Genomic DNA, 23831 nt, shown 5'->3' on the forward strand with positions numbered 1-23831 from the left:
TTTGCTTAATAGCATGGCCAAAGGCTCAATTTTATCTTATTGTACATTCATGAACTTCAACCACAAACAACTAAAATACATCACAAATATCAACAAGGGATAGAAGATAGTTGGGATGCATTTGAGAAAGGTAACACGTATCACAAACGGGGATACCAAAAGAAGTAACTAAATTTGCACTTTCATCTATATTGCACATGTGAGAGCCTTGAGGAATTGATATGCAACAAAATTGCTAGATAGGCATAGTTGGGATGGATGAATCATGAGCATGATTTAAAATACTTCCCAACAAATGCACTCATCTCAAATTACTCACATTCACAATAAAGAGGTTTCATTAAGACTTTTGCAAGAAGCACAACATTTGCAAATCAAGAGATTCATGCCAAGATGCAACCATAAGGTTGGATACAAGAAAAGTATGCATGATAAGATACTTGTTACCAAGATAGCATTGGTGTGGATGTAGTACATATGTGTTCGTTGATCATCCTAGCTTGCCTCACGTTACCATTGAGTCACCACTTCTTTCCAAGAGTGAGACAAACATTCAATGCATATCCATTGTACCTAACACAAAGGTAAGTACAAAATGGTCCCCAAACTAATTGGGTCCGAAGTAGTTAGACACACTACAACATATAGGACAAACTCCACAATTCTATGTGCATATAGATATGAAATTTAATTTCATGCACATCTTAGTCAAATTAGGATTTGATGGAGTTTACCCTATATATTGGATCAAAGAAAGTGACACATGCCATAAGATATACATATATTAAATATGCATGCACAATACTTTCAAGAACCAAAGGAAGATACAATTTGGATAAAACACCAAATAAACCAAGAGACAATGGTTGTCCAAATTATATCAAAGAATCAAATCAACACAAGATTGACTCCAAAGACTTATCTCATTATAAGAAGCTAATTAAACCTAAGCACAAAGGAATGAGATAACCAACTCCCAAGAGAGCAAGGTTCCAACAAATAAACCAAACCCTCGACACTTTTTATGATGGCACAAAGTACCAAAAAGAAAATTTATGACTCCCAAAACCAAATTTTTTATAAAGAGCCAATGTAAATATGATCAATAAATTTCTACCCAATAATAGATTGCCAATTGTCCTAGGACAAGAGGTATTAGGAAATATTTTCCGGTGGTAGTTTGTAAGTATATGTAAGATCATTTTTACACCAAATAAAGCATATGGTAAAAGATAAGAGTTAACCATCATGCAAAGAGAGTTTCTTGATAGCTTCAATTAGTCAAACCAACATGCAAAGCAATTAATAGTATTCATACCAACATGCAAAGCAATTAATAGTATTCATACCAACATGCGAAGCAATTAATAGTATGACTTGAAGCACATGGTTTTCCAAAAATGTATTGAGGGACACATTGTGAAAAACCATGCCAAGAAAAACTTACACAAATAAGATTCACAAAGATATTAGCAAAGAAGCCATTTAAGCAAATTGGAACTTGTTTGAGAAAACATGTCACATATGAGAGACAATTTACAATATCAATTCTATGTGACACAACCTCAAATGTTCACATTTCCTAGGCTTGTAATATGCACAAAGCTTATTACTCCCCCATAATGTGATAAGGAATTTATTTTCACAAGAGGCAAATAAGATCCAACTAGAGATATTAATGGACATTAGAATTTGAATTTCTCATGAAGATGACATACCACATAGAGACTAGATAATCTTGCAATATCAATTCTAAGTGATATTCCTCATGTACACACATTGTTAGGATTGTGAAATTCCTAAAAGCATATCACTCCCCCAAAATGTTATAGTCCATTAATATCTCATAAGAGCCATATAAGATACAACAAGATGCAAAGAGGCTCCAACACAAGCACAAATACATGGTGTGCAACCTAACATACATAGACTTGATTTCTCAAGAAAAACAAGTAGGATGCACAACATATACAAACACATGTTAGGAACAAAACTAACACATGCAAAGGGCGAGTAACTTTCAATATAAATGAGTTGAGCACATGTTACCGCAAGGAGGAACATTGGGTGTATGATAGAAGTAAGATAACCAAAAGACTTGGCTTGAGATAATATAAATGATGAAGATCCCTTAATTTTTCATGATGTAGCCAAGTCTCCAATGCCCTCCAACAAGCACCTATTGATCAAGTTTTGGATTGTTGGTCCCCAACTAAGTTGGGTCCTAAGAGGTTAGTCACAATAGGCTTGGCAACCCAAATGGTTCTTTTCTTGACACCACTTTGAGCACCAACAAATTTGGCAAACACATTGCCACCCTCATCCTTACGAAGAGAATAAACATCATCAATGGTGATAGAGTTGGATGAGGTACCAATAGTGCACAAGGAGGAGATGTGGCCCTTCTCACGGCATATGTAGCAAGTTCTTTTCTTCTCCTTCTTCTCACTAGGTTTCTCCACAATGGGAGTATTGGCTTGTTTCTTCTTGGGAAGTGGCATTTCTTCAACTTGAGGTTGAATGTAAGTTTGAGCTTGAGGCTGCTTCCCTTTTTGCTTCTTCTTCAAAGGGCAAGATCTAACATGGTGCCCTTCAATATTGCACTTGAAGCAAACAATCTTGGCCGGGTCTTTGACTTGTACTTGGCCCTTCTTCTTGTTGTTGTTGGAGTTGAATCCAAGTCCACTCTTGTCATTGGGGGATTGTTGCACACTTAACATCGTGTCAAGTTTGCATTTCCCTTCTTGACTCTTTACCAAGTCGGTCTTCAAAGAAGTGACTTGGGCCTTGAGCTCTTTGATTTCCTCTACATGGTTAGTAACAACACAAGTACTAGAGGAAGTAGAACCTTCATTGTTAGAGCAACAAGGCAAGGAAGATAATTCATCACAAGATTTAGCAATACTATGAGTGGATGAATTACTAGTACTAGCACATGGCAATATAGCATTTTGGGTAGTAGTGCTAGTATCCACATGAGGCTCACAAGGTGTTTCCTTTGATATGATAGCCTCATGAGCTAACTTTAGCCTATCATGAGAAGCTAGAAGATCCTCATGGGAGCTAGAAAGCTTTCCATGATTTTCTTCCAATTTCCCATAATTTCTAGTTAGCAACTCAAGTTGAGCCCTTAGCTCAACATTCTCCTTCAAGATAGATGCTTCACAAGAAGTAGAGTTAGTAGCACAAGCATCATCACAAGACAAATTAAGAAGAGAAGGTAACATAGCATGCTCTTTTAAATAGGACGCTTGAAGTTGCTCATGGGACTTGGTGAGGATAGAGTGTTCGCTCTCCAAGACCTTGTGGGCCTTGTCTAGATCATCTAGATCCTTAACAAGTTTATCATGACCAACACCTACTTTGGAATTTTCCTTTTTAAGCAATTTTACTTGAGCTTTAGCATGGTCTCTTTCCTTAGTGAGTTTAGAAACTATTTCATTTTGAGACACTTCAAGGGTTTCAAGTTGCTCTTCAAGAGAGGCTACGGTCTCTTGTTCTTCTTCAAGATCATTCTTTAGTGATGCTACATCATCGGCATACTCTCGTTCAAGAGCACCCTTTTTATCAATGGTGTTCTCATGCATCCAAATAAGTTTTTGGCTCTCAATAGCGGTAGTCAAGATTTCAAAGAAGTGAGTGCTAGCAATTTTATCTTTGCAAATAACCTTGAATACACTCTCACCTTTATCGCGTAGAGAGACAACCCAATCCTCTTCTTCATATTCATCCTCATCCTTATCACCACGAGAAATATTAGGTTCTATGGTAGGAGGTACCGTGGAACCCTTGGCCATAAGGCATATATGAGGACCGTGAGATAAAAATGAGGAGTTACTTGAGGCTCCTTTCAAGATCTTGTCTTGACCAATAGAATCTTTGGTTTCCTCTACATTGTTAGCCACACAACAACTAGAGGAAATAGAAGCATTTTTATCATGGCCACAAGACAAATCAAGCATATCATCATGAGATTTATTCAAGCAACTTATACATGATATGCAAGGACTATCAACACAAGCATGTAAATCATTTCTAGTGCTAGATGTGTTTAAGTCCAAAGATGAAGCATTGCAATGAGATAGAGATGAAGAATCATCAATAGTAAGCTCAATATCAACATTGCAATTTTCATCACCACTCACCATATCATTACCTTGTGTCTTACCACACTTTGGTGAAGTGGATGAAGATGAGAACTCATCACGGCCGGAAGTGGAAGCAAAACAATCATCCTCAATGATATTGGACACATCATATTTATCTTGAAGCTTTGTCCATAATTCATGAGCGCTCCCAAAAGGCATGATTGAAGAAGTAACTACATTGCTCACAACAATGGAAAACACATGAGAAGCAAGAGCATCGAGGCAAGAGTTTTTCTCCTCCTCAAGAGATAAATTTTGAGGATCCTTAGGAGAAGAAAAACCCATGCCAAGAAATCGCTCCATGTCCGGGGACATACGCCGTAAAATATTAAGCACATAAATTTTCCATAGATCATAATTTGTGCCATCAAATATAAACAAGTTATTGTGCACTAATCCCCTAACCGACATCTTTACTCTCAAGGCGGTTAAGCCTAAGACCGAGAGACCTTGCTCGATACCAATTGAAAGGACACGGATGTCGCCTAGAGGGGGGGGTGAATAGGCGATTTAAAACTTTTACGAGATGGGCTTAACAAATGCGGAATAAAACTAGCGTTTACTTTGTCAAGCCCAAAGCCTATATACTATTGTTCACCTATGTGCACCAACAACTTATTCTAAGCAATGGTTCACCTATGTGCACCAACAACTTATGCTAAGCAATACAAGCAAGTATGTGATAGCAAGATATATATAACTTCAAGCACGATGGCTATCACAAGGTAAAGTGCATAAGTAAAGAGCTCGGGTATAGAGATAACCGAGGCACGCGGGAGACGATGATTTATCCCGGAGTTCACACTCTTGCGAGTGCTAATCTCCGGTGGAGAGGTGCGGTTGCTTAGTGCTCCCGAACGCCACAAGAGGCTCACCTTGAGGTGTGGTTGCTCGATGCACACCAACGCCACAAAGGCCTCACCCCAAGATGCGGTACTCACACCACACACCGAACGCCACGAAGGCGCCTCACCTAAATCTCCGGTGACCCTCGCCACAAAGGCCTAGGTCACGGTTCCACTAAGGGATTTCCTTCGAGGCGGAAACCGGGCCTTACACAAAGCTTGGGGCACGCATCCACAACTTAATTGGAGGCTCCCAAGAAATCGCCACAAAGGCCTCAAATCCGTCTAGGGTTCCAAGAACCCAAGAGTAACAACTTTCTTGCTTTCACTTCCACGAATCACCGTGGAGAACTCAAACCGATGCACCAAATGCAATGGCAAGAACACCACAAAGATGCTCAAGTCCTTCTCTCTCAAATTCCAACAAAGCTACAAAAGCTATTGGGGGAATAAGAGAGGAAGAACAAATAGGAGGAGGAACACCAAATTTCTCCAAGATCTAGATCTAGTGGATTCCCCTCACAAAGAGAGGGATTTGATTGGTGAAGATGTAGATCTAGATCTCCTCTATCTATCTCTCAAATAGATGCAAGATTCATGGGAGGGAGAGGGAGATAGCAAGCTCAAAGAAGGTCAACAATGGAGGCAAAAACGAGCTCAAACGGTTGGGGAACTTTGGGGAAGAAGACCCCCTTAAATAGGGCAAGAGAAATCTGCCCGTTATGCACAAAACTCGTCAAAGCCGGAACTTCCGGTCATTTGGGGCGGAACTTCCGCCCCCCGGAAGTTCCGGCCAACTTCCGGGTGAAGTAGGGCGCCCCCGGAATGCTCCCGGTATGTTTTCTGCGTGCGAAATCGTCATTTCCGGAAGTTCACCGGAAGTAGGGCGGAAGTTCCGGCCCACGGAACTTCCGGTCATTTGAGGCGGAACTTCCGGCCAACTTCCGACCAAAAAATGGCTTCACGGAAACTTGAATAACTTTTGCATCCGGACTCCGATTTTGATGATCTTGGGCTCGTTTCGAAGCTAGTAACAAGCTCTACAAGATCATGCAGGGAACCATCATAGTCCAATAAGGTAGGATATAAATAAATGATGAAAGGTTTGACCTATCTAAAAAAGACATGCTGGTAAAACCTCCAACCTCGAAAATGCAACAACTTGAGTTAGGAAACTCGGATTTGGGTGAAACCAATTTTGTTGTAAAGAAGATGACAAGAGCTACCCCACAAAGAGTGAAAAGCTTAAGAACAAGTGGGGTAGGTTTTTCTATGTATTTCAGAGTGAAACCTCTCAATACGAGAAACCGAGAAAAACTCCAATATCGAAAACGCAACAAGTGATTCATGCGGAATCCGTTTTCGATGAACTAGAGCTTGTCATGAGAATAAGCACAAGCTCTAAAACACCATATGGACAATATACACATAACAACCAAGAAAGATGATGCAAGGATGCAAAGGTTTGAGCTCTCCGAAGGATACGATCGAGTTACTCACTCGAGAGCCCTCTTGATAGTACGGCAACTAAACTATAAACCGGTCTCCAACTACACTATGAGACCGGTGAGAAAGAAACCCTATCAAGAGCAAACCTTATACTTGCGCATTCCACTTGAGCTCGATGATGACGATCTTGACCGCAACAAGATGGAACGCCTTTCTTGCTTGTGCTTGCTTGACGAAGTATTGTAGATTGCTCCCCCATAAACCACCATGGGAGAGCTTCTTCTTCGGTGTAACTTCATATATCCATGATCACCATATGGATGGCAAGCTTCAATCAAAGGATCTCTTCAAGATGGCTCATCTTGAACTTGCACTTCATTTCTTCATACTTCATCATGTTGATGTCTTGAAGTAACTTGAGGGCTCACTTCATCTTCATCTTCAAGACATACTTGACACTTGATATCCTTCATCAATTTCTTCTTATTGCAACCTAATACAAACATGTTGATGTCCTGAAGTAACTTGATGGCTCACTTCATCTTCATCTTCAAGACATACTTGACACTTGATATCCTTCATCAAATTCTTCTTATTGCAACCTTGAAGCCAACATATGGTTCAAGAATTGCCTATGGACATCTCCTACAAATATAACTCAATGCAAACATTAGTCCATAGGGATTGTCATTAATTACCAAAACCACACATGGGGGCTCCATGCACTTTCACCGTGTAAACTTCCATTGCATTTACCAACTTGTTCTGGCTAATGAAGTCATCAGTGACCGTTGTAGCCCAAGACATGGAAATATGCATTCCTTAGGAAAGACTACAAATATGTATCACCGAAGAAGCAGCATGTTAGTAATACCATCACTGTTTGCATGATCGAAAGTGCCCATCTCGAAAGGATAAGTAAGCTAGTAGAATCAAACATGTCAGTTGCATTAGCGGGCAATGTAGATTAAGAGTGAAAGAAAAACTTTAGAGAGGGATGATACAAACATCCTTTTCAGATTTGACCAACATACCTTTCCATGCTGGTGTTCTGCACTTTGGACAACATATGCAAGTGTTGTACTGAACACGTCAAAGAGTGAAACAATCCCAGTTGGCATTCACGCATATCATCGAGATAGGGATCCAGGGGATTAAGGCCGGTAGTGGAATACAGAGCATCGAACCTGAATGTTTGAGGGGTCATAATTGTTTCGCTAATGGAGCACAACAACAATCCCAGATTGTAGGCGTCGGTTGCAGGTGGAGAGGAGATGGATCAAAAATGTTCCAATATAGTCACCGGAGCTAGATCCTTCCTGCCAGATCCTTGTGTGGGTGGAGGATCCCCGTACCTGGCTTGAAGGAGGACGGCGGAGTCGTGCTCGGGGGATCAGCCTTGGAAGTGTCGGCGGCTCTGTCCTCGAGTCGTTTCAGCTGTTCCTTCAGGCTTCAGCCCTTCATGTGGCGTGCCTAACAGGGCCAAGGGCAACTGCGGTAGTGAAGGGTATGTCAGGCGGCGTCTCGAAATACATTGTGAATGATCGCGGTGGTTGTAGTGCGGCTGGGACCTCAGTGCGGTGGCGGCGGCGCTAGGCGTAACAGTGGTCTGCTTGCAGCGGCGGCGCGCTGAGCAACGTGCGCTGAGCAACGAAGGAAGGCCAGGTATGAGGACAAACTTGGCAACAAATCTCCGGAACGGGTTTAGCGAGGAAGGAGCGCAAACAGGGGATCTGTACCACTATTTAGGGGATAGTAAAGACTTTCCAACTATCGACATGGTAATTGTGTTACCCAGGATACTATAGCTTTCCAAATTGATTAATTTAATTTACTTGGTGGACCATTGTTGAGGGACGATCGAACGATGCAAGTGAATCAGATAGGATTGAACGGTTAGGATTCTTTTAATGACGACCATCAAACGCGTTGAGCGTCAAACGACCAACTCCCATTTAATAGTAAAGATGGTGGACCATTGTTGAGGGACGATCGAACGATGCAAGTGAATCAGATAGGATTGAACGGTTAGGATTCTTTTAATGACGACCATCAAACGCGTTGAGCGTCAAACGACCAACTCCCATTTAATAGTAAAGATTAGCACAAAACATGCATTAACACACGCCTAAAATAACCCATCACTCCATCTACGTGTCCTGCACCTGCACCTGCCTCCATCGAACCTGCACGTCTAGCTCTGCCGCCGCCGCCGCAGCTTCATTTTTCTGACTCCCATGACCGATGCCGGAGCCTCCACGTCTGGTTGGCAGCCGCACAACAATTTCGCCACAGCTAGCTTCCGAGTTCCGAGGATAGCTTCCAATCTGACGTCAATCACCATAGACATAATCCAATCCAGACACGACGACGACTTCGCCGACGCTCCACAAAGTACTGGGCTGATCCCGTGAAGAAACGAGACACCTCCGTCGGCATGGTGTCTGAGTGTGGGGAAGACTCGTTGGTTGTATGTGAAGCTCCAGTAACTTCAGTAATTTTTCGGTACAGATAGATAAACCGCACAAGCACCAGCCGGCACCTACGTACTACGACGCAGCTGTACCACCTACGGTACCACCTACGGTCATCACTGCGTTTCGCCACCACTTTGTCGTTTTACCCTGCATGTCTAGCTTATAAGCACCAGATCGAGCTCGTGATCACAGGAACAATAATTCGCCTGCAGAGTGGGCTAGACATTTCTTTCCCATGGCAGATCTCCTCAAAGAACTCATCCAAGAGATGCCTCCGCTGGCATGGTTTCCGTTCCTCCTCCTCCTCTCCTTCCTCCTGTTTGCGCATCGCTGCCTTACCACGGGGAAGACAGGGAAAAAGGAGCAGCAACAAGAAAACCACCTCCCGCCCTCGCCGCCGGCTATGCCCGTCATCGGGCACAGCACCTCGTCGGCTCCCGCCCGCACGTCTCCTTCCGCAGCCTCGCCAGGAAGCATGGTCCCGACGTGATGCTCCTCCGCCTCGGCGCCGTTCCGACGCTCGTCGTGTCGTCGCCGCGTGCGGCGGAGGAGGTGCTGCGCACGCACGACCGCGTCTTTGCGTCGCGGCCGCGCTCCGTCGTCGCCGACATCATCCTATACGGCTCCTGCGACGTCGCCTTCGCGCCCTACGGCGAGTACTGGCGGCAGGCCAAGAAGCTCATGACCACCCACCTGCTGAGCGTTAGAAGAGTGCAGTCTTTCCGCGGAGCTGCCATAGAGGAGGTAATTTTGAGTTTGACGATTTTCTTACGGAGTATTGCTTTTTTGTACAAGTATGAGATGGAGGTCGTCGGGGGGCATTAGACGATGCATGGGGAGGGAGGGAGTGAGGGAGAGCATGAGCATGACTGTCGGTGATGGATTGGTCCCAGAGCGTTGTGAGAAATTAGGAGCAGGGGCGGTAAATAAGGACGCGTCTAGTGTATGCTTGTTGCTCATTCTGAGGTCTTCTTAAAATGGAAAGTGCTCACACAAACGGAAAGATGTGTTGAGCTGTCAAAAAATGATAGGCTAGCTGATATCACTTACGTTTTCAAAAAACTGTAATTTTTAAACCGTGCGGCAAAATTACAATCCGTTTTCACTTCTAGAATCTGAACGACGAGAGCTTCGAAATTAGACCACATTTTCATATGTTTTGACGGAATTTTTTAACAAGTAACTTTGATGGGTGACAAAGCAACTTGTTGCGCAGGAAAACAACTTTGATATGCTGCAAAGCAACTTTAGTGTGCAACCAAAACACTTAATTTACAACGAAGGTAGACTTCACAACAGCTGCACAGCAACAACTCCTAATGTTGTTCTGCAGGACACTAAAATTGCTCAATCAAGTACCAAAGTTACTCTACATGACACTAAAAATTGCTCGGCCGGGCGCCAAAATGGCTCTGCAGGGTTCAAAAACTGCGTCGTCGGGCACCAAAGTTGCTTCGTCACACATTGAAATTGCTCTGATGGACACCAAAATTGTTATCGGGCACCAAAGTAGTGTCTTCGTGTACCAAAAAGTGTACATGTGTGTTGCACACAAAAGTTGCTTTGTCACACACCAAAATTATTTTGCTGCACAACAAAGTTGCTCTGTCGCGCACTAAAGTTGCTTGTTAAAAAAATTCGTCGAAACATATGAAAATATGGTCTAGTTTTGAAGCTCTCGTTATAGGGAGGGATTTTAGTAGTGAAAACGAATTGTAATTTTGTCGCGTGGTTTAAAAGTTACTTTTTTTTTAAAAAAATAACACCTGCTATCAGCTAGCCTACCATTTCTTTGATAGGTGGATGCAAATAGCTGTCGCGTAGTGCGTATGCCTGGAACGTCCTTCCGGCATGCACCCGCCTGTAAGGTTTCAGGGGTAAATATTTTGGTATAGCATCAAAAGAGTACGGTCTTTCCACGCCGCTACCATAGAGGAGGTCCATACTGTATTTTTTTTTGTTCATAAAATAAATATAATAATATCGTGAAGATGCTAATTACATCTAGCCCGAAACTAGAGAAAAGTTCTACTATAATTTTCCAGTCCCCGCTATATCGTTAGACTACTTTCTACATCTAATGATTCTAGCTATTCTCGATTAACGAAAACATGTTTTCACCAAGAGGAAATGTGACATTTGAAAGACGATATACTGAATTCCATTGGTTAAACCATTTTCATACGAATTTCCTACAACAAACCAATATTTTTAATTTTTTTATTCTAATAACAATATAGCAGGTAAATTGATCAAATAATATTTAACAATGGAGGCAAAACTAGAAATGAAATAATATTAAACATCAAATATGTAGCAAATCTCCGGCGGCTCCCACTAGTTGGTATGTCAAATAAGTTGGTGCCACTGCAACACAATGTGGATGACCCATTACTAGAAATCCCAATTTATCATGTGGTCTAAAATACTAGAAAAAGCCCTCCAAATTCTAGGGTATTGTTTCGAATCCCACAAAAATAAACCTAGGGGAAACGGATTGGAAAGAAATTTCTCCCAACCGTTTTCGATTAAGAAACCATAGCGGGGCCATGGTAATCCAATTCGTATGGATCGCTGCCCTCCTGTGTACATATGAGTTCAAATTATGGATAATTAGCAAGGTCAACAGTTTATAGATCAATTAAAGAAGATTCATGACTAGTTTTAAGAGCCATTGGCATATTCGTCTAGGCTAATCTCTCCAGCTTTGTATATAAGGTCGCTATCTCAATTTTTAAATACCAAAAAATTAAACCAACTAGGAGTACTATAGCTTTGTATATGAGGGGTAGTAACAAATAGTATGATTAATTACGAAGAAAACCTCTCGTGTTCCAGGTTACAAAATACATATCATTAGAAAGCTTAGATGTTCTACTTTCTAGTTATGTAAATTTTGTATTGAGAACCTAGGGATACGCACAAGCTCTATGAACTGGAACGGAGTAGTAGTACTTAAACATGTTGCATGTCATGCCTTTTTTCTATAGATGCATGCAATATTCGCATTGATGAGCATCACTTTATAAAGTATAAATCTAATTAGAGTGAATTCCACTTTTTACCCCGTAAGATCAATTTTGTGCCATTTTTTACCTAATTTAACAGAAATTTCTCAAAACTGCCCCATTTAGCATACTTTATTCCATTTTTTACCCTTTTCTATATTAGTGGCTGGAGCCATCTCTGATAATTCAAAATTAGCAACCATTAGTGGCTGCAGTTTACACACATAATAATTGCAATGTACACAAAAATCAGATTCACAAATTTATGTCTATTGCAACTAAAAAAGTCATGTCGTAGTCAAGTACAACTTCAACACACATCTAATTATTCTAGAAACAAATGATTGAAAGCTTTCACTCAAAGAAAAGTTCACGCACCCTATATATGGTCCGCATGTTTATGATCTAAACTGTGTTACTACAGGTATATCCATCGTTGAAACAGTTCAGAGTTAACTGAACTACTTTTGCTTTCTGAAGTTTGCATCAATATTGTCAATTCAGATCTAGTCTCGATCTAAGAAATAAAAAATGGAACCTAATGGCAATACACTCTGTAATAATAATTCACAAAAGGTTCAATCTTGTAAGCATTGATCACTGCCATTAGATTCAATCTAAACCCACTCTCGTTGGGAAAAAAATAACATGAGCAGAGAGCCCTACATTAGGAGAGTATATACAGCTAAATCATAGTGGTAACACCTGGGACAGAATAGCCTATCGGTGAACCACCTATTTCTCCAGTGATCGCTCCCGATCACCGACCACGCGGTGAACTAGCACCCCAGTCGCCTGCCTCTCTTCGGTTTTCTCTCTTGCGCGATGCTAGAGGGTGAGCGGACTGGTACTGTGATGTGGGTTGGTTCGGCTAAACCAGCGAGGCACGTCTGGTACGACTTGGTCTGGCTCGACCCAACTAAGGTGTGATGCCATGAATAAATCAGCTCGGCTCGGCTCAAGAAGTTGACTGGACACACCACACCATACTTTGAGTGGGACCCACCAACAAGGATGGGGCAAAATATATAAAAGGGTAAAAAATGGAAAAAAAAGTATGCTAAATGAGGTAGTTTTTAGGAATTTCTGTTAAGTTGGGTAAAAGTGGCACAAAATTAATCTTAGGAGGTAAAAAAGTGGAATTCACTCATCTAATTAATTATTCCTGAAGAGAGATACTCCCTCTGTTTCTTTTATACAAGGCCACAAGTTTATATTTCAGGTACTATCTCCATACCGATTTATTAGAGTATTACATATTTTAAAAATTAAATATTAATTTGATTAATAAAAATGAGATATATTCTACAAAAAATTATACCATTGGGTTCATATTCAAATTAAGTTTTCAATGATTTTTTTGGTATATATCTTATACTCCCTCCGTTCCTTTCTATAGTGCCTATAGATTTTTGGCACGAAAATTAGCGTAAGAGTATTTTTTACACAAAACCCCCTGGCTGAACGATTTGAGATCAGACTAAAATTAGGGAAATCGATAACTTCCTAAGTTACCATAACAAATCCCACAAATCTGTCTGGTTGTCTCTCCATATATGTGCAGCCAGATTTAATTAAGAAAAGAAAAATATTGCTTCCTAAATCTAAGCAATCCTTGGGACCATGCATTAGGAATCTCAATTAATTGTTTCCTATTTTGTATGGATCTTTTTTCATGCATGTCGTGTGGGAGTTGACTGGTGGAGGGGATAATTGAAAAAAGCCAAGCTACAGCCTTATATTGTGAAACAAATGCCAAAAATCTATAGACACTATAGAAAGGAACGGAGGGAGTACTTTATTAACCAAATTAATTGTTAAGCTTTCTTCTCAAAGTGTGTAATACCCTAATAAATTTAGTACTTCTATTATTGGACTACCCACAAAATCTAGTTCAATGCTGAAAATGACTTCAATGCTATTTAGGCTAATTTGAAAGAAATTGACTTCATATAAAATGGGTGCAAATAGTAAATGGTGTTCTTCATTACTACATAACAAAACAATCTATAATTTGGGCCTTTGGCGCCATTTCTTGCAGTTGGGCTGAGATTTATAGTTTGGTCTGTGCCAAATATTAGTTGAACTAAACTGCGTTCACAAAGGAAATAAAGAAAATAACTTCCCTTTTTATCCTCGGCTAATTGTTCCCTATATGTAAGCTAGTCTAATATTCCAATATGCATTCCGTCATAGGTGAGCACGGTCATGGCCAAGATTAGCGAGGTAGCCACAGCAGGTGGTATGGTGGATATGAGCGAGCTGCTCAACTCATTCTCGAATGACATGGCTTGCCGCATCGTGTCAGGAAAGTTCTTCCTAAAAGAAGGACGGACCGAGCTGTTACGGGACCTCATCAACGATAGCTCACAGTTGCTCGGAGGATTTAACTTGGAGGATTACTTCCCGGCTTTAGCTAGAGTAGGAGTGTTGAAGAGGACAGTTTGTGCTAAGGCTGAGAGATTGAGAAATAGATGGGACAGTCTGTTGGCTAAGGTGATCGATGATCGTCTGAGCAAGGAAAAATCAACGTCTGATCACAAGGATGCCGACTTCGTAGATATTTTATTGTCCGTTCAGCATGAGTATGATCTCACAAGAGAGCATATGAAAGCTCTACTGACAGTAAGTACAAATAACACTTTCTATATTATATATGTTGATTTCTTGAATATATCTTACATCATCTAAATTAATTTATATCTACAGGATGTATTTTTCGCTGCAATAGATACATCATCTAACACCCTTGAATTCACCTTGGCTGAGCTCATGAGGAGGCCATACCTGATGAGGAAGCTACAAGACGAAGTGAGGAGTATCGTACCACAGGGACAAGAAATTTTTAGTGAAGATAACATGAACAACATGACGTACCTAAGAGCAGTCATAAAGGAGTCACTACGGCTGCATCCTGTAGCGCCTTTTCTTGCTCCGCACCTTGCCATGGCTGACTGCAGCATCGATGGATATATGGTTTCTGCTGGGACACGTGTTATGATCAATGTGTGGGCCATTGGTAGGGACCCAACCTCCTGGGAGGACGCAGAAGAGTTCAGACCTGAAAGATTTGTAGAAGGAGGCAGCGACGTGCACGTTAACTTCAAGGAGAATGGTTTCAAGTTCTTGCCGTTCGGCGCAGGACGAAGGATGTGCCCTGGTATAAACCTCGGAATCGCCAATGTCGAGCTTATGTTGGCAAACCTCATGTATCATTTTGACTGGGAGCCGACACCGGGGCTGAACAGAAAAGACATTGATATGACAGAGGTGTTCGGGCTAACCGTTCGCCGGAAGGAGAAACTACTGTTAATTCCAAAAGCACACATGTAGCAAAACCAGGCTTGTAGCCACGAGAATAAAATCTAAGCTCTCTGTGTTATCGGCATACTGTTGCTAATAAATAATGGTCACCTTTTAGTTGTTGAAAATCAGTTTTGAAATTATTTAGTTACGAAAGTTTGTGTGTTAAAATAGTGGCATGATCTTCGAGGCAAGAGTTTGAATACAAAATTTTATTGTTACATACATATAAAATAAAGCATAATATACATATATTAAAATACTTTGTACGTAAAATATAGCATTGTAACCTGCCCAAATGTGTGAACAACGTTTTAGTTGGCTACACCTGCACATGCTATTAAATGTTAAAAACACAATTAAAAAGTTAAAAATAAGTGAAACATATGCATATATATTCTGCAAAAAACAAAAGAATTATGAAAGGGAAGAAGTATCGTTAGAATGTATAAGTATTTCACGGGCAACCATAGGTACAAACAATTACATGTTTTCAATTAGTATCTGGTTAGGCAGTATAATTGTATAAAGTGCACCAAAACAATGAACATGTAGGTTAGACACAAGAGAATATATCACTACGGGAAAGCACGACGTTGCCGTTGCACGGCAAAGAGCCTTGTACGCACGGCAAAGGCCGCACGGCAGTGCCTTCGATGGCAAAGTTGTCTTTGACATGCACCTCGGCTATGCTGCACGGCAAAGGCTTTGCAGTGCGTCTCATTCGCTGTCGTGCGCGCGATCTTTGTCGTGCGCCGCTTGTATTTGTCGTGCGCGCAAACGTTGTCGTGCGTCACTCGCGTGCGTTGCCGTGCGCCTGCCCTGTGTCGTGGTGCCCGGCTTTGCCGTGCGCCCTCTCCCAACGCGCACGGCAATGGAACCTCCAGGCACGCCCACTGCATTGCCAGGAGCACAGGCTTGCGCCACGTGGCGCTGCACACGGCAAAGGCACCTGGAATTTTTCTGTTTTTGTTGTTTTTCATTATTCTCTGCATACAATTCAATATATATGATTCATAACAACAATAATCCATAACAACAAACAATATATGTAGCACTTCAACAACATATAACAAGTGCATAGAGTCGATCGACGACATATAACAAGTGCATAGAGTCCATACAAGTGCATGCAAGTGCATAAAGTCCACACAAGTCCATTACAGCACATAGAATCCAACGAAGACAACTACATAGCATCCAACAACCGTGTCCATCATCTCCTTGTCAATCTCTTTGTCCTTGTCCGGATCCATCTAGTAGGTCAAAAGAAAAATAATGAGATTGCATATTGACATGGAATTTGCATATTTACTAGCTCAATTTCTACAAGTCTAATGGCATGGCTATATTTTTAACAAGTGATGGCTAAAATTTACATATTGATATGAAATTGAACATGGTGGCATGTATTGGCTAAAATCTGCAACAAGTCATGGCATTCTACAACCTAGAAGCGCGTTGGGCACAAGTGTAGGAGAACTCACCTGTGATCAGGTTCCAGATGATGTTCGTGTTGTTGACAGTGAGAGGTGTCACCGGGCTCTGAGTGGGCGGTACCAGGATGAGCGGCATGTTCGGCATCATCTATTGCTGCTGCATGTTCGGCATGATCTGATGTCATGATTAGACAATAAGACAAGAGAAAATAAGATGGAGATATTAAGTTAACCACTTACCCACGAGAAGGCGAAAGGAGGAGTACCAAGCTGACTCCCATGTGGAGATAGAGCGACTTGGCTCATCATCCAGCTCATCGTCTGCTGCTGCTGCATCTGCTGGTACTCCCTAAACTGCTGCTCCAGCTGAACCTGCCGCAGCTGGGCCTCCTATTCCCTTGCTGCCATCTCCACATACGTTGTGTTGTCGCGATGTCATTAACATTGCAATGGAAAGCATGTAAAGAAACGTAGAAGACCGAGGAAGTACATACCCGTAACCGCTCGACAGCTAGATCCGAAGCTCGTGGCCGGGTCTCTACCTGAGGCTGGCCGCTCTGACGACCATGACGGATCTGGTGGAGAGTTGGAACAGTCGTTGGGTCGACGCACCCATCACCAAGCCATAGGCGGCCATGCTTCATGCCTTCTCCCGCAAGCAGCGCAACCTCAATGTCAAAGTCCTCGGCCTCTGGCTGGGAGGTCTAGCCGTGCTTCTACTTGTACTTCGAGACATACGCCATACTCCGGGTCTCGGCTTGCTCGTTGACCCACGTGGACCCCGTCTGAGGATGCGTCGTCTTCCTGGTCTTCATCTTTCGAATGAAGCTAAATACGTTCGGCTTCGCTCATGTCTTGACTTCCTGCAAAAAGAACATGTAATTAAGTGAAGTGGGATACCCTTGTGGAGTTAACAATATATAACGTGAAATCAAAGAATGAAGGAATCATTTGCTCACCTCGGCCTGCATGTGAAGAGAGAGGGGGATGCTGGCTAGGATATGTGATCCACCTCGCATCTCTGCCTGCTTCTGTTTGCCCTCGTGCTTCTTGAGGTACTGGGGCATGTCCACCACATGACCATCGCCAGAAAGCACGCGTTGTCATTGCCAACGTACCGAGGAGGGTTTTACATACACAAGATACACCCATTATGGTAAAATAAACTACATGGCGATAAAGAAATCAATAACACATAAATGCAAATACCTACAGGTACTTCCACGGTGCCATGAGAGTGTCCCGAGCGTCCTCCTTAGACATCCTAAACCCTAACCCTAACCAGTAGATCAAGGCTATTCTTCTTGGAATAATGTGCGTAAGTGCCGTCAGTGCATGTGGACTACCTTGTTGTTGAAGACAACGCGATGGATAATATTTGCTTATCACCGGCATTGGATGAGAACCTTGGTATGCCTACTTTTGAAGATTGTCTTGAAGAACAAGTTACCGAGAAGGGTGGCTCATGGGATAATGGTTGCGGGTATACCGGAGGCTAGCATGTGCCAAAGGGTCTGTAATGTCCCAGGTTTAGAGACGATCGAGGGGTAGATTTTAGAAAGGGATGTGCATTGCATAGTAAATTCTGGGGAAATTTCGCGCTTTTAAACAAAAATTGCATCGAAGGGGGACAAGTTTCTCTCTCGACACCTTACAGGGTTAGGGTTTTGAGAGTGCGACAAACTTGTTTCTCACTTCACTAGTTTAGGGTTTTGAGATGAGAGAGGAGAGTTTGCTTAATTGAATTCCAAATGATATGACATGGTTGAATTCAAACCAAGGTTGAATTTGAATTTCAAATTCAAACATTAAATAAATTCTTAAATAATTCAATTGAGGAAATTCATTAAGTAAATGATCAATAATAAATAAGATGAACAATTATATTAAAGTAAAGCTCATTAGGGAAAACTTTGAGCTTTATTGATCATCACACACATTACAATGTCATTTACAATATTCATAAGTGAAATAAAAGAATAATACAACACATTACACAAATGGGCAGAATAGAAGAAAGGAAAATAAAGAAAAATTACAAGTTAATAGTCCTAGTCTAAATTCTACAAGGTCATCCTCATTTGATCTTGTATTTGATGAAGTCTTTGTCCATTTTGCTCAATGGATGATCCCTGCACAAAATCACAAAGAAGAACAAATTATGCCAAGTGGCAAAGCCACTTGGCAGAGTTAAAAAGAATGGAAATAGAGGATAATATCAAGTCTGCCGAGCTGATCCTCTCCAAAGCCAAGTTCACGGGATCCGGTTCACACGGACACACAAGCAGCACACACATCGGGAGTGCATGCTCAACACCCGAGCACTTGCTTGTGCATGTGGCACAACACACACACGGCATCGGTGAGTCACCAAAGTGACCGAGCCAAGGCTGTCGACCGGGAGAGTATAGCAGGCATCATATATAACCTTTTCGGTGCTCAAACCCTAGTCATTTGCTCATCCATCGACGAGTCTGAAGGGGTAAGTTACCAAGAACACCAAGAACGGCTTGAACAAGGGAACAGACCGGTGTTGTTCCATTTGCTCAATCTCACCATTGAATCAAAACAAGATCACCGGGAGGAGCGGGGCAAGTAAATCACTCACAAGAGCAACCCGGAAGCAATCCTCTACACCAACAAACAATCTAGGAGCTGGAGTGAGGTATACCACACAAAAGCCTGAGCAAGATCATATCTTGCTCATAATTAAGCATACAATGCATCACTGAAGCACAGAAGGGTAGAATACCCTGTGTGTATCATCATCTGGCTACCAGGCCATTTGGTGCAAGCATAGATGGGTAAGACCACTAGGTAAACATCCTATGGGAACAACAGTTATGCAAATCCATGCATAACTAGAGGAATCCAGCCAAGAATGAAACCATAGCTAGCCTAAACCACTCACTAAGCACCTACAGCTAGCTAAGCCATCAGATTATAGACAATTACCTGTCTATATATTTTATCAACACCAAAAGGTCACTGGAAGTCCAAGATTGGATCAAGCCATTGAACAGCTAATCCATTCCAGTCAGCCAACACAAATCATGGCAAATCACAGATAGGGGAGCAACCAGGACAGCAACACAAGTACTGCCAGGGCTACCTCAACCCTGTGCCAGCACAAGAACCTATACCTCATTATCCATTTGGATTCAGTAAAGGGCTAGGGTACACAACTGAGAGTTGGCATCCATCTAGCCCTGTCACAATTAATTAGATGATCACAACTGCACAGCAGCTCACATCACTTATCCACTTCGGTAGAATTCGGGCAACACGGATAAGTGAACAAAACAAATCAATAAAAGCAACGGGGCTTTGCGGTGATCCAATGGATCGGTGCAAGCAACAGCAGATTGCATAAGCCAACGACAATACCCACCGAGGTTAAGTCCGTATGATACACACACGGCACGAGTGAGCAACGGTGAGCCACGAGACACTAAGGAGCAGCTTTTACAAGCAGCCGGTGATCACATGATCACCGGAAGCCTGCTAGAGCATGCTCTCGCATGCTAGAACTCGGTCCAAGTAATTAACACTTGAACGGATAATTAAGTAACCAAACAAGCTGCATCACGGATAAGTGCTTCACGAGGCAATCAAATAGATAATTAAGTGAATTTATCCGAGAAGCACACCCAAGGCAGCATGAACCTCTAGATCAAGGTAAATAAGCACCATACATGGTGCACATCATTGAAACCTACGGATTAACCGGCGGTATTGCCCAACCAAACTTACACGGGAAATGGAGCACGAGGGACGGCATCTCGGTGCCTCGGAACTTGCAAATTTGCAAGGTTTACACTTGGTAATCAAGCCGGGCGGTCAAATTGAATACACAGGAATTCCTAGCCGAGAATAGCACTTGGAGCAAAGGCACGGGGAAAGATTCAAGAAATGCATAGCGATCACGGCGCAATAGCACAGCAGCATGAGCACAAGCTAGCAAGCCGTAGCAGCAGCGCATCGGCACGGCAAGCATCTCCACATGGTGGATGAGGCCGGTGGCCGAGCCAGATGTAGGAGAGAAGAGAGTAGCGCAGAGAGGGAGAGAAAGAGGCGAAGGAGTACTCACTGGTGATGCGTGATGAAGGGCGCGGCCATGGCGGCCACGGCGGCACACGCCGGGGGCACGGCAGCGCCAGGCCAAGCCAAGCCACAGCAGCGCCGCAGCTACCAGCAACCACGGCGTGGCACACGGCCGCACCGCAGCGCCAGGGACGCCGACGAACGGCGGATCTTCGCGGATCCGTGCGGCCGAGGCGCAGATGCATTGGGGGAAGAGTCGAGGTGGACGCGAGCGTCAAATCGACGCGGACCACCAGGTCCACCGTCGAGAGGCGGTCCAGATCCACATCGGATCGTCGCCGATGATGGCCGGAGGCGGCCGGAGCAGGGCGACGACGGCGGAGGCGATTCAGGTGTCGCGGGAGCCCGAAAGGGGATTAGGGTTACGGGGTAGAGGACGACGAAACGACTGGGTCGGTTGGACCGAGCCCAGTGGGCTGGTCCAACCTAACCAGCTCGGCCACCTGACAAGTGGGGCCGAGGGGTATTTTGGGCATTTTCCAAAATACCCATTTAAACAAGAATTTCCAAGAATTTTATAAAATAAAATATAACTCCAAAAAAATAAATAAAAATATGAAAATGTATCAGCATAAAATTCTCTACCTAAATAAAATATCAAAGAGAATTTTTAAAGACAAAGAAGAATAAGTCTTAATTTGATGATTTAAATAATGATTTAAATCACACATATAATTTACAATAATAAAAATAAGTCCATTAATGCCTTTGGACTTTAAAACACCTTGAAAACATTTCAAGGTTGGATTTACCCTAAATCAAGTATCCCTAAGATGTTCTTAGTATATAACCTCTCATAAAATAACAACGACATCGGAAGGGGGGGAAATAAACCCTAAAACTGGAATCATGCATTATTGCTTCTTTAACCATTGCCCTTATCGGACAATGATGCTATTTTTCAGAACAAGAGGACAAGGGTCAGTCCATACCTTCCAACTGCAGAACTTGGCAGTGTTCGAGCAAGTTCATCACTTGCTCATGTCATTTGAGTATTTTTATCAAATTACTTGCAAAGTACTATGGTTATCACTATTGCACAAAAATCAAAACCACTACTTTCATAACTATGAATATGACTATGTGGTGGGCAATGGAACCATGGATTGTGTGGATATGGTGGAGGTTCCATTGCACGGGCTTATATCCATCTAGGATTAAACAACAAATGTCGCCGGTGATTCTTGTGCCGTAATATCCGTGTTAACCATAAGATCCGGAGTGGGACGGAGTAGTCAAAAGTGTTTCCACCTCTCGTTCATCAACGGATGCGCTTTACCGTAGACACTTGTATACGTCGGGGCAAGCTGTAGGGCTGGGGAAGCCTTAAGTCCCACGGCATAGTCAGTAGACACTTGTCGCTCGAAGTGCAAGCGGTGGGCTGGGGAAGCCTAAAGTCCCCACGGTATTGCGGGCTATGATGGGTTGCAGCTACCGGCGAAGGAGTTTGGTTAACGAGTCCCAAAGCTGTTGTCGTGGTCGGGGTCCATCCTTAAGTGGTATAAGAGGACCGACGAGGACCCAGGGTCGGGGTATGCAACAAAGGGTGGGTGTTCGAGGTAGCGGAGGAACATGATTGGCTAGACCTTATACCGGGCCTCACACCTAAGGAAGTGTGGACGGGAAAGCTGCCCGGTTGGCACCAAGGATAAGATCTCTTATGGGTAAAGCAACACACCTCTGCGAGTGTAAGAAGCGTGACTGTCACTCCTGTTCCGGGATTGAGGAGCTGCGAACGCGGCCGGAAAGGAGCTCCATGAAGTTCTAGTAAACCGGTGAAGGCTGACGGACATAGCTCTTTGAAATAAAAGCAATCTATTGAAGAAATGTTTATCAAAACTTGCATTGGTATTAGACTTTACGGTCTAATATCGTAGCTAGTGCATTAAACACCTCTTATCTATAATGAACTTGTTGAGTACGCTCGTACTCATACCACTCTTAAATCCCATGCTTAGATTGTCCGAACCATCCGGAGGAGGACTACGACAACAATGATGGAGCCGAGATCATCGGCTACGAGGAACCGGACCTCTCGGGAGGTGTTGAAGGCGTAGACTACATCATCGTCTACGGATCCGGGGAGGCTTCGGAGGAGAACAAGCCTAGAGATATACGAGGAGTAGTAGTAGCCGAGCAGCACAAACTCTTACCATGTAGGCTGCTCGATTAAATAAATGTTTGTTTAATGAGACAATGGTATTGTAAGTTAAGTTGGGTTCACCTCGAACCCGGGAGATATCCTCTTAGGACCCAAGAGGAGCTCAGAGACGACTTGTGTATTTGTATTGTAATAATATGTGAATGAGTTATGGACCTTGCTATGTTACGTTGTACTACTCCGAGGGATGTAATATTTGCGGAATGGTACTTCGCGAATGTTATATCAACGACTGGCATACTACAACATGCAGTGGTATGCAGGGTCACCACAGTTGGTATCAGAGCAAAAGCTTTGACCTTAGGTTGGAACCTAGTAAATGGGACTAAACGTTAGGAGTCAAATAGGATTAGTAAAGAATTCTCTAAAAATATGGTGTATATTCAATTGAGAATACAACAATCATATCTTTTAGTGCGATAATTCTTTATTATCTCTATTATGATGCATTATTACTAATCTTATAATCTTTCTATTTCTACAGCCAACATGGCAAGTGCACGACCAGGGAAGAAACGTGAAAGTTATGGATTCCACATTGAACGAATACCAAGGAGGACTTGCTGATATCCTACGAGCCATGCTATTGGAATTTGGGTGTGATCCCCGATTCCGGTAAAGAAGTACATGTTCTATGATGGACCGGTGTTGGCCAAGTGCGAGTAGGACTGCGACTTCCCGAATCTTTGGGAATGAGCGTAGTCATGCCAGCTGGAGAAGCTAGGACAACCAACACAGCCTATCATATAGCTGTTATGAGAGCCATAACCGACATTCGGGAGCATAAGACGAAAGCGCTTATGGGTTCCGAATTTACACACATTCCTCATATGGAGGAAGACAATGATCCCATGCTGAACCATTTCAAATATGCCAAAAGTAAACCAGCCGAAGCAG

The 23831-nt window shown here is 42.8% G+C and overlaps 1 pseudogene; it reads left to right on the forward strand.

The window, feature by feature from the left end:
* The first annotated feature begins 9132 nt into the window (after window positions 1-9132).
* LOC124650536 lies at window positions 9133-15331 on the forward strand (annotated as a pseudogene).
* The last annotated feature ends 8500 nt before the right edge of the window (window positions 15332-23831 follow it).

Source organism: Lolium rigidum, chromosome 4 (genome assembly GCF_022539505.1).
Source record: "Lolium rigidum isolate FL_2022 chromosome 4, APGP_CSIRO_Lrig_0.1, whole genome shotgun sequence".
Taxonomy (NCBI): Eukaryota; Viridiplantae; Streptophyta; class Magnoliopsida; order Poales; family Poaceae; genus Lolium; species Lolium rigidum.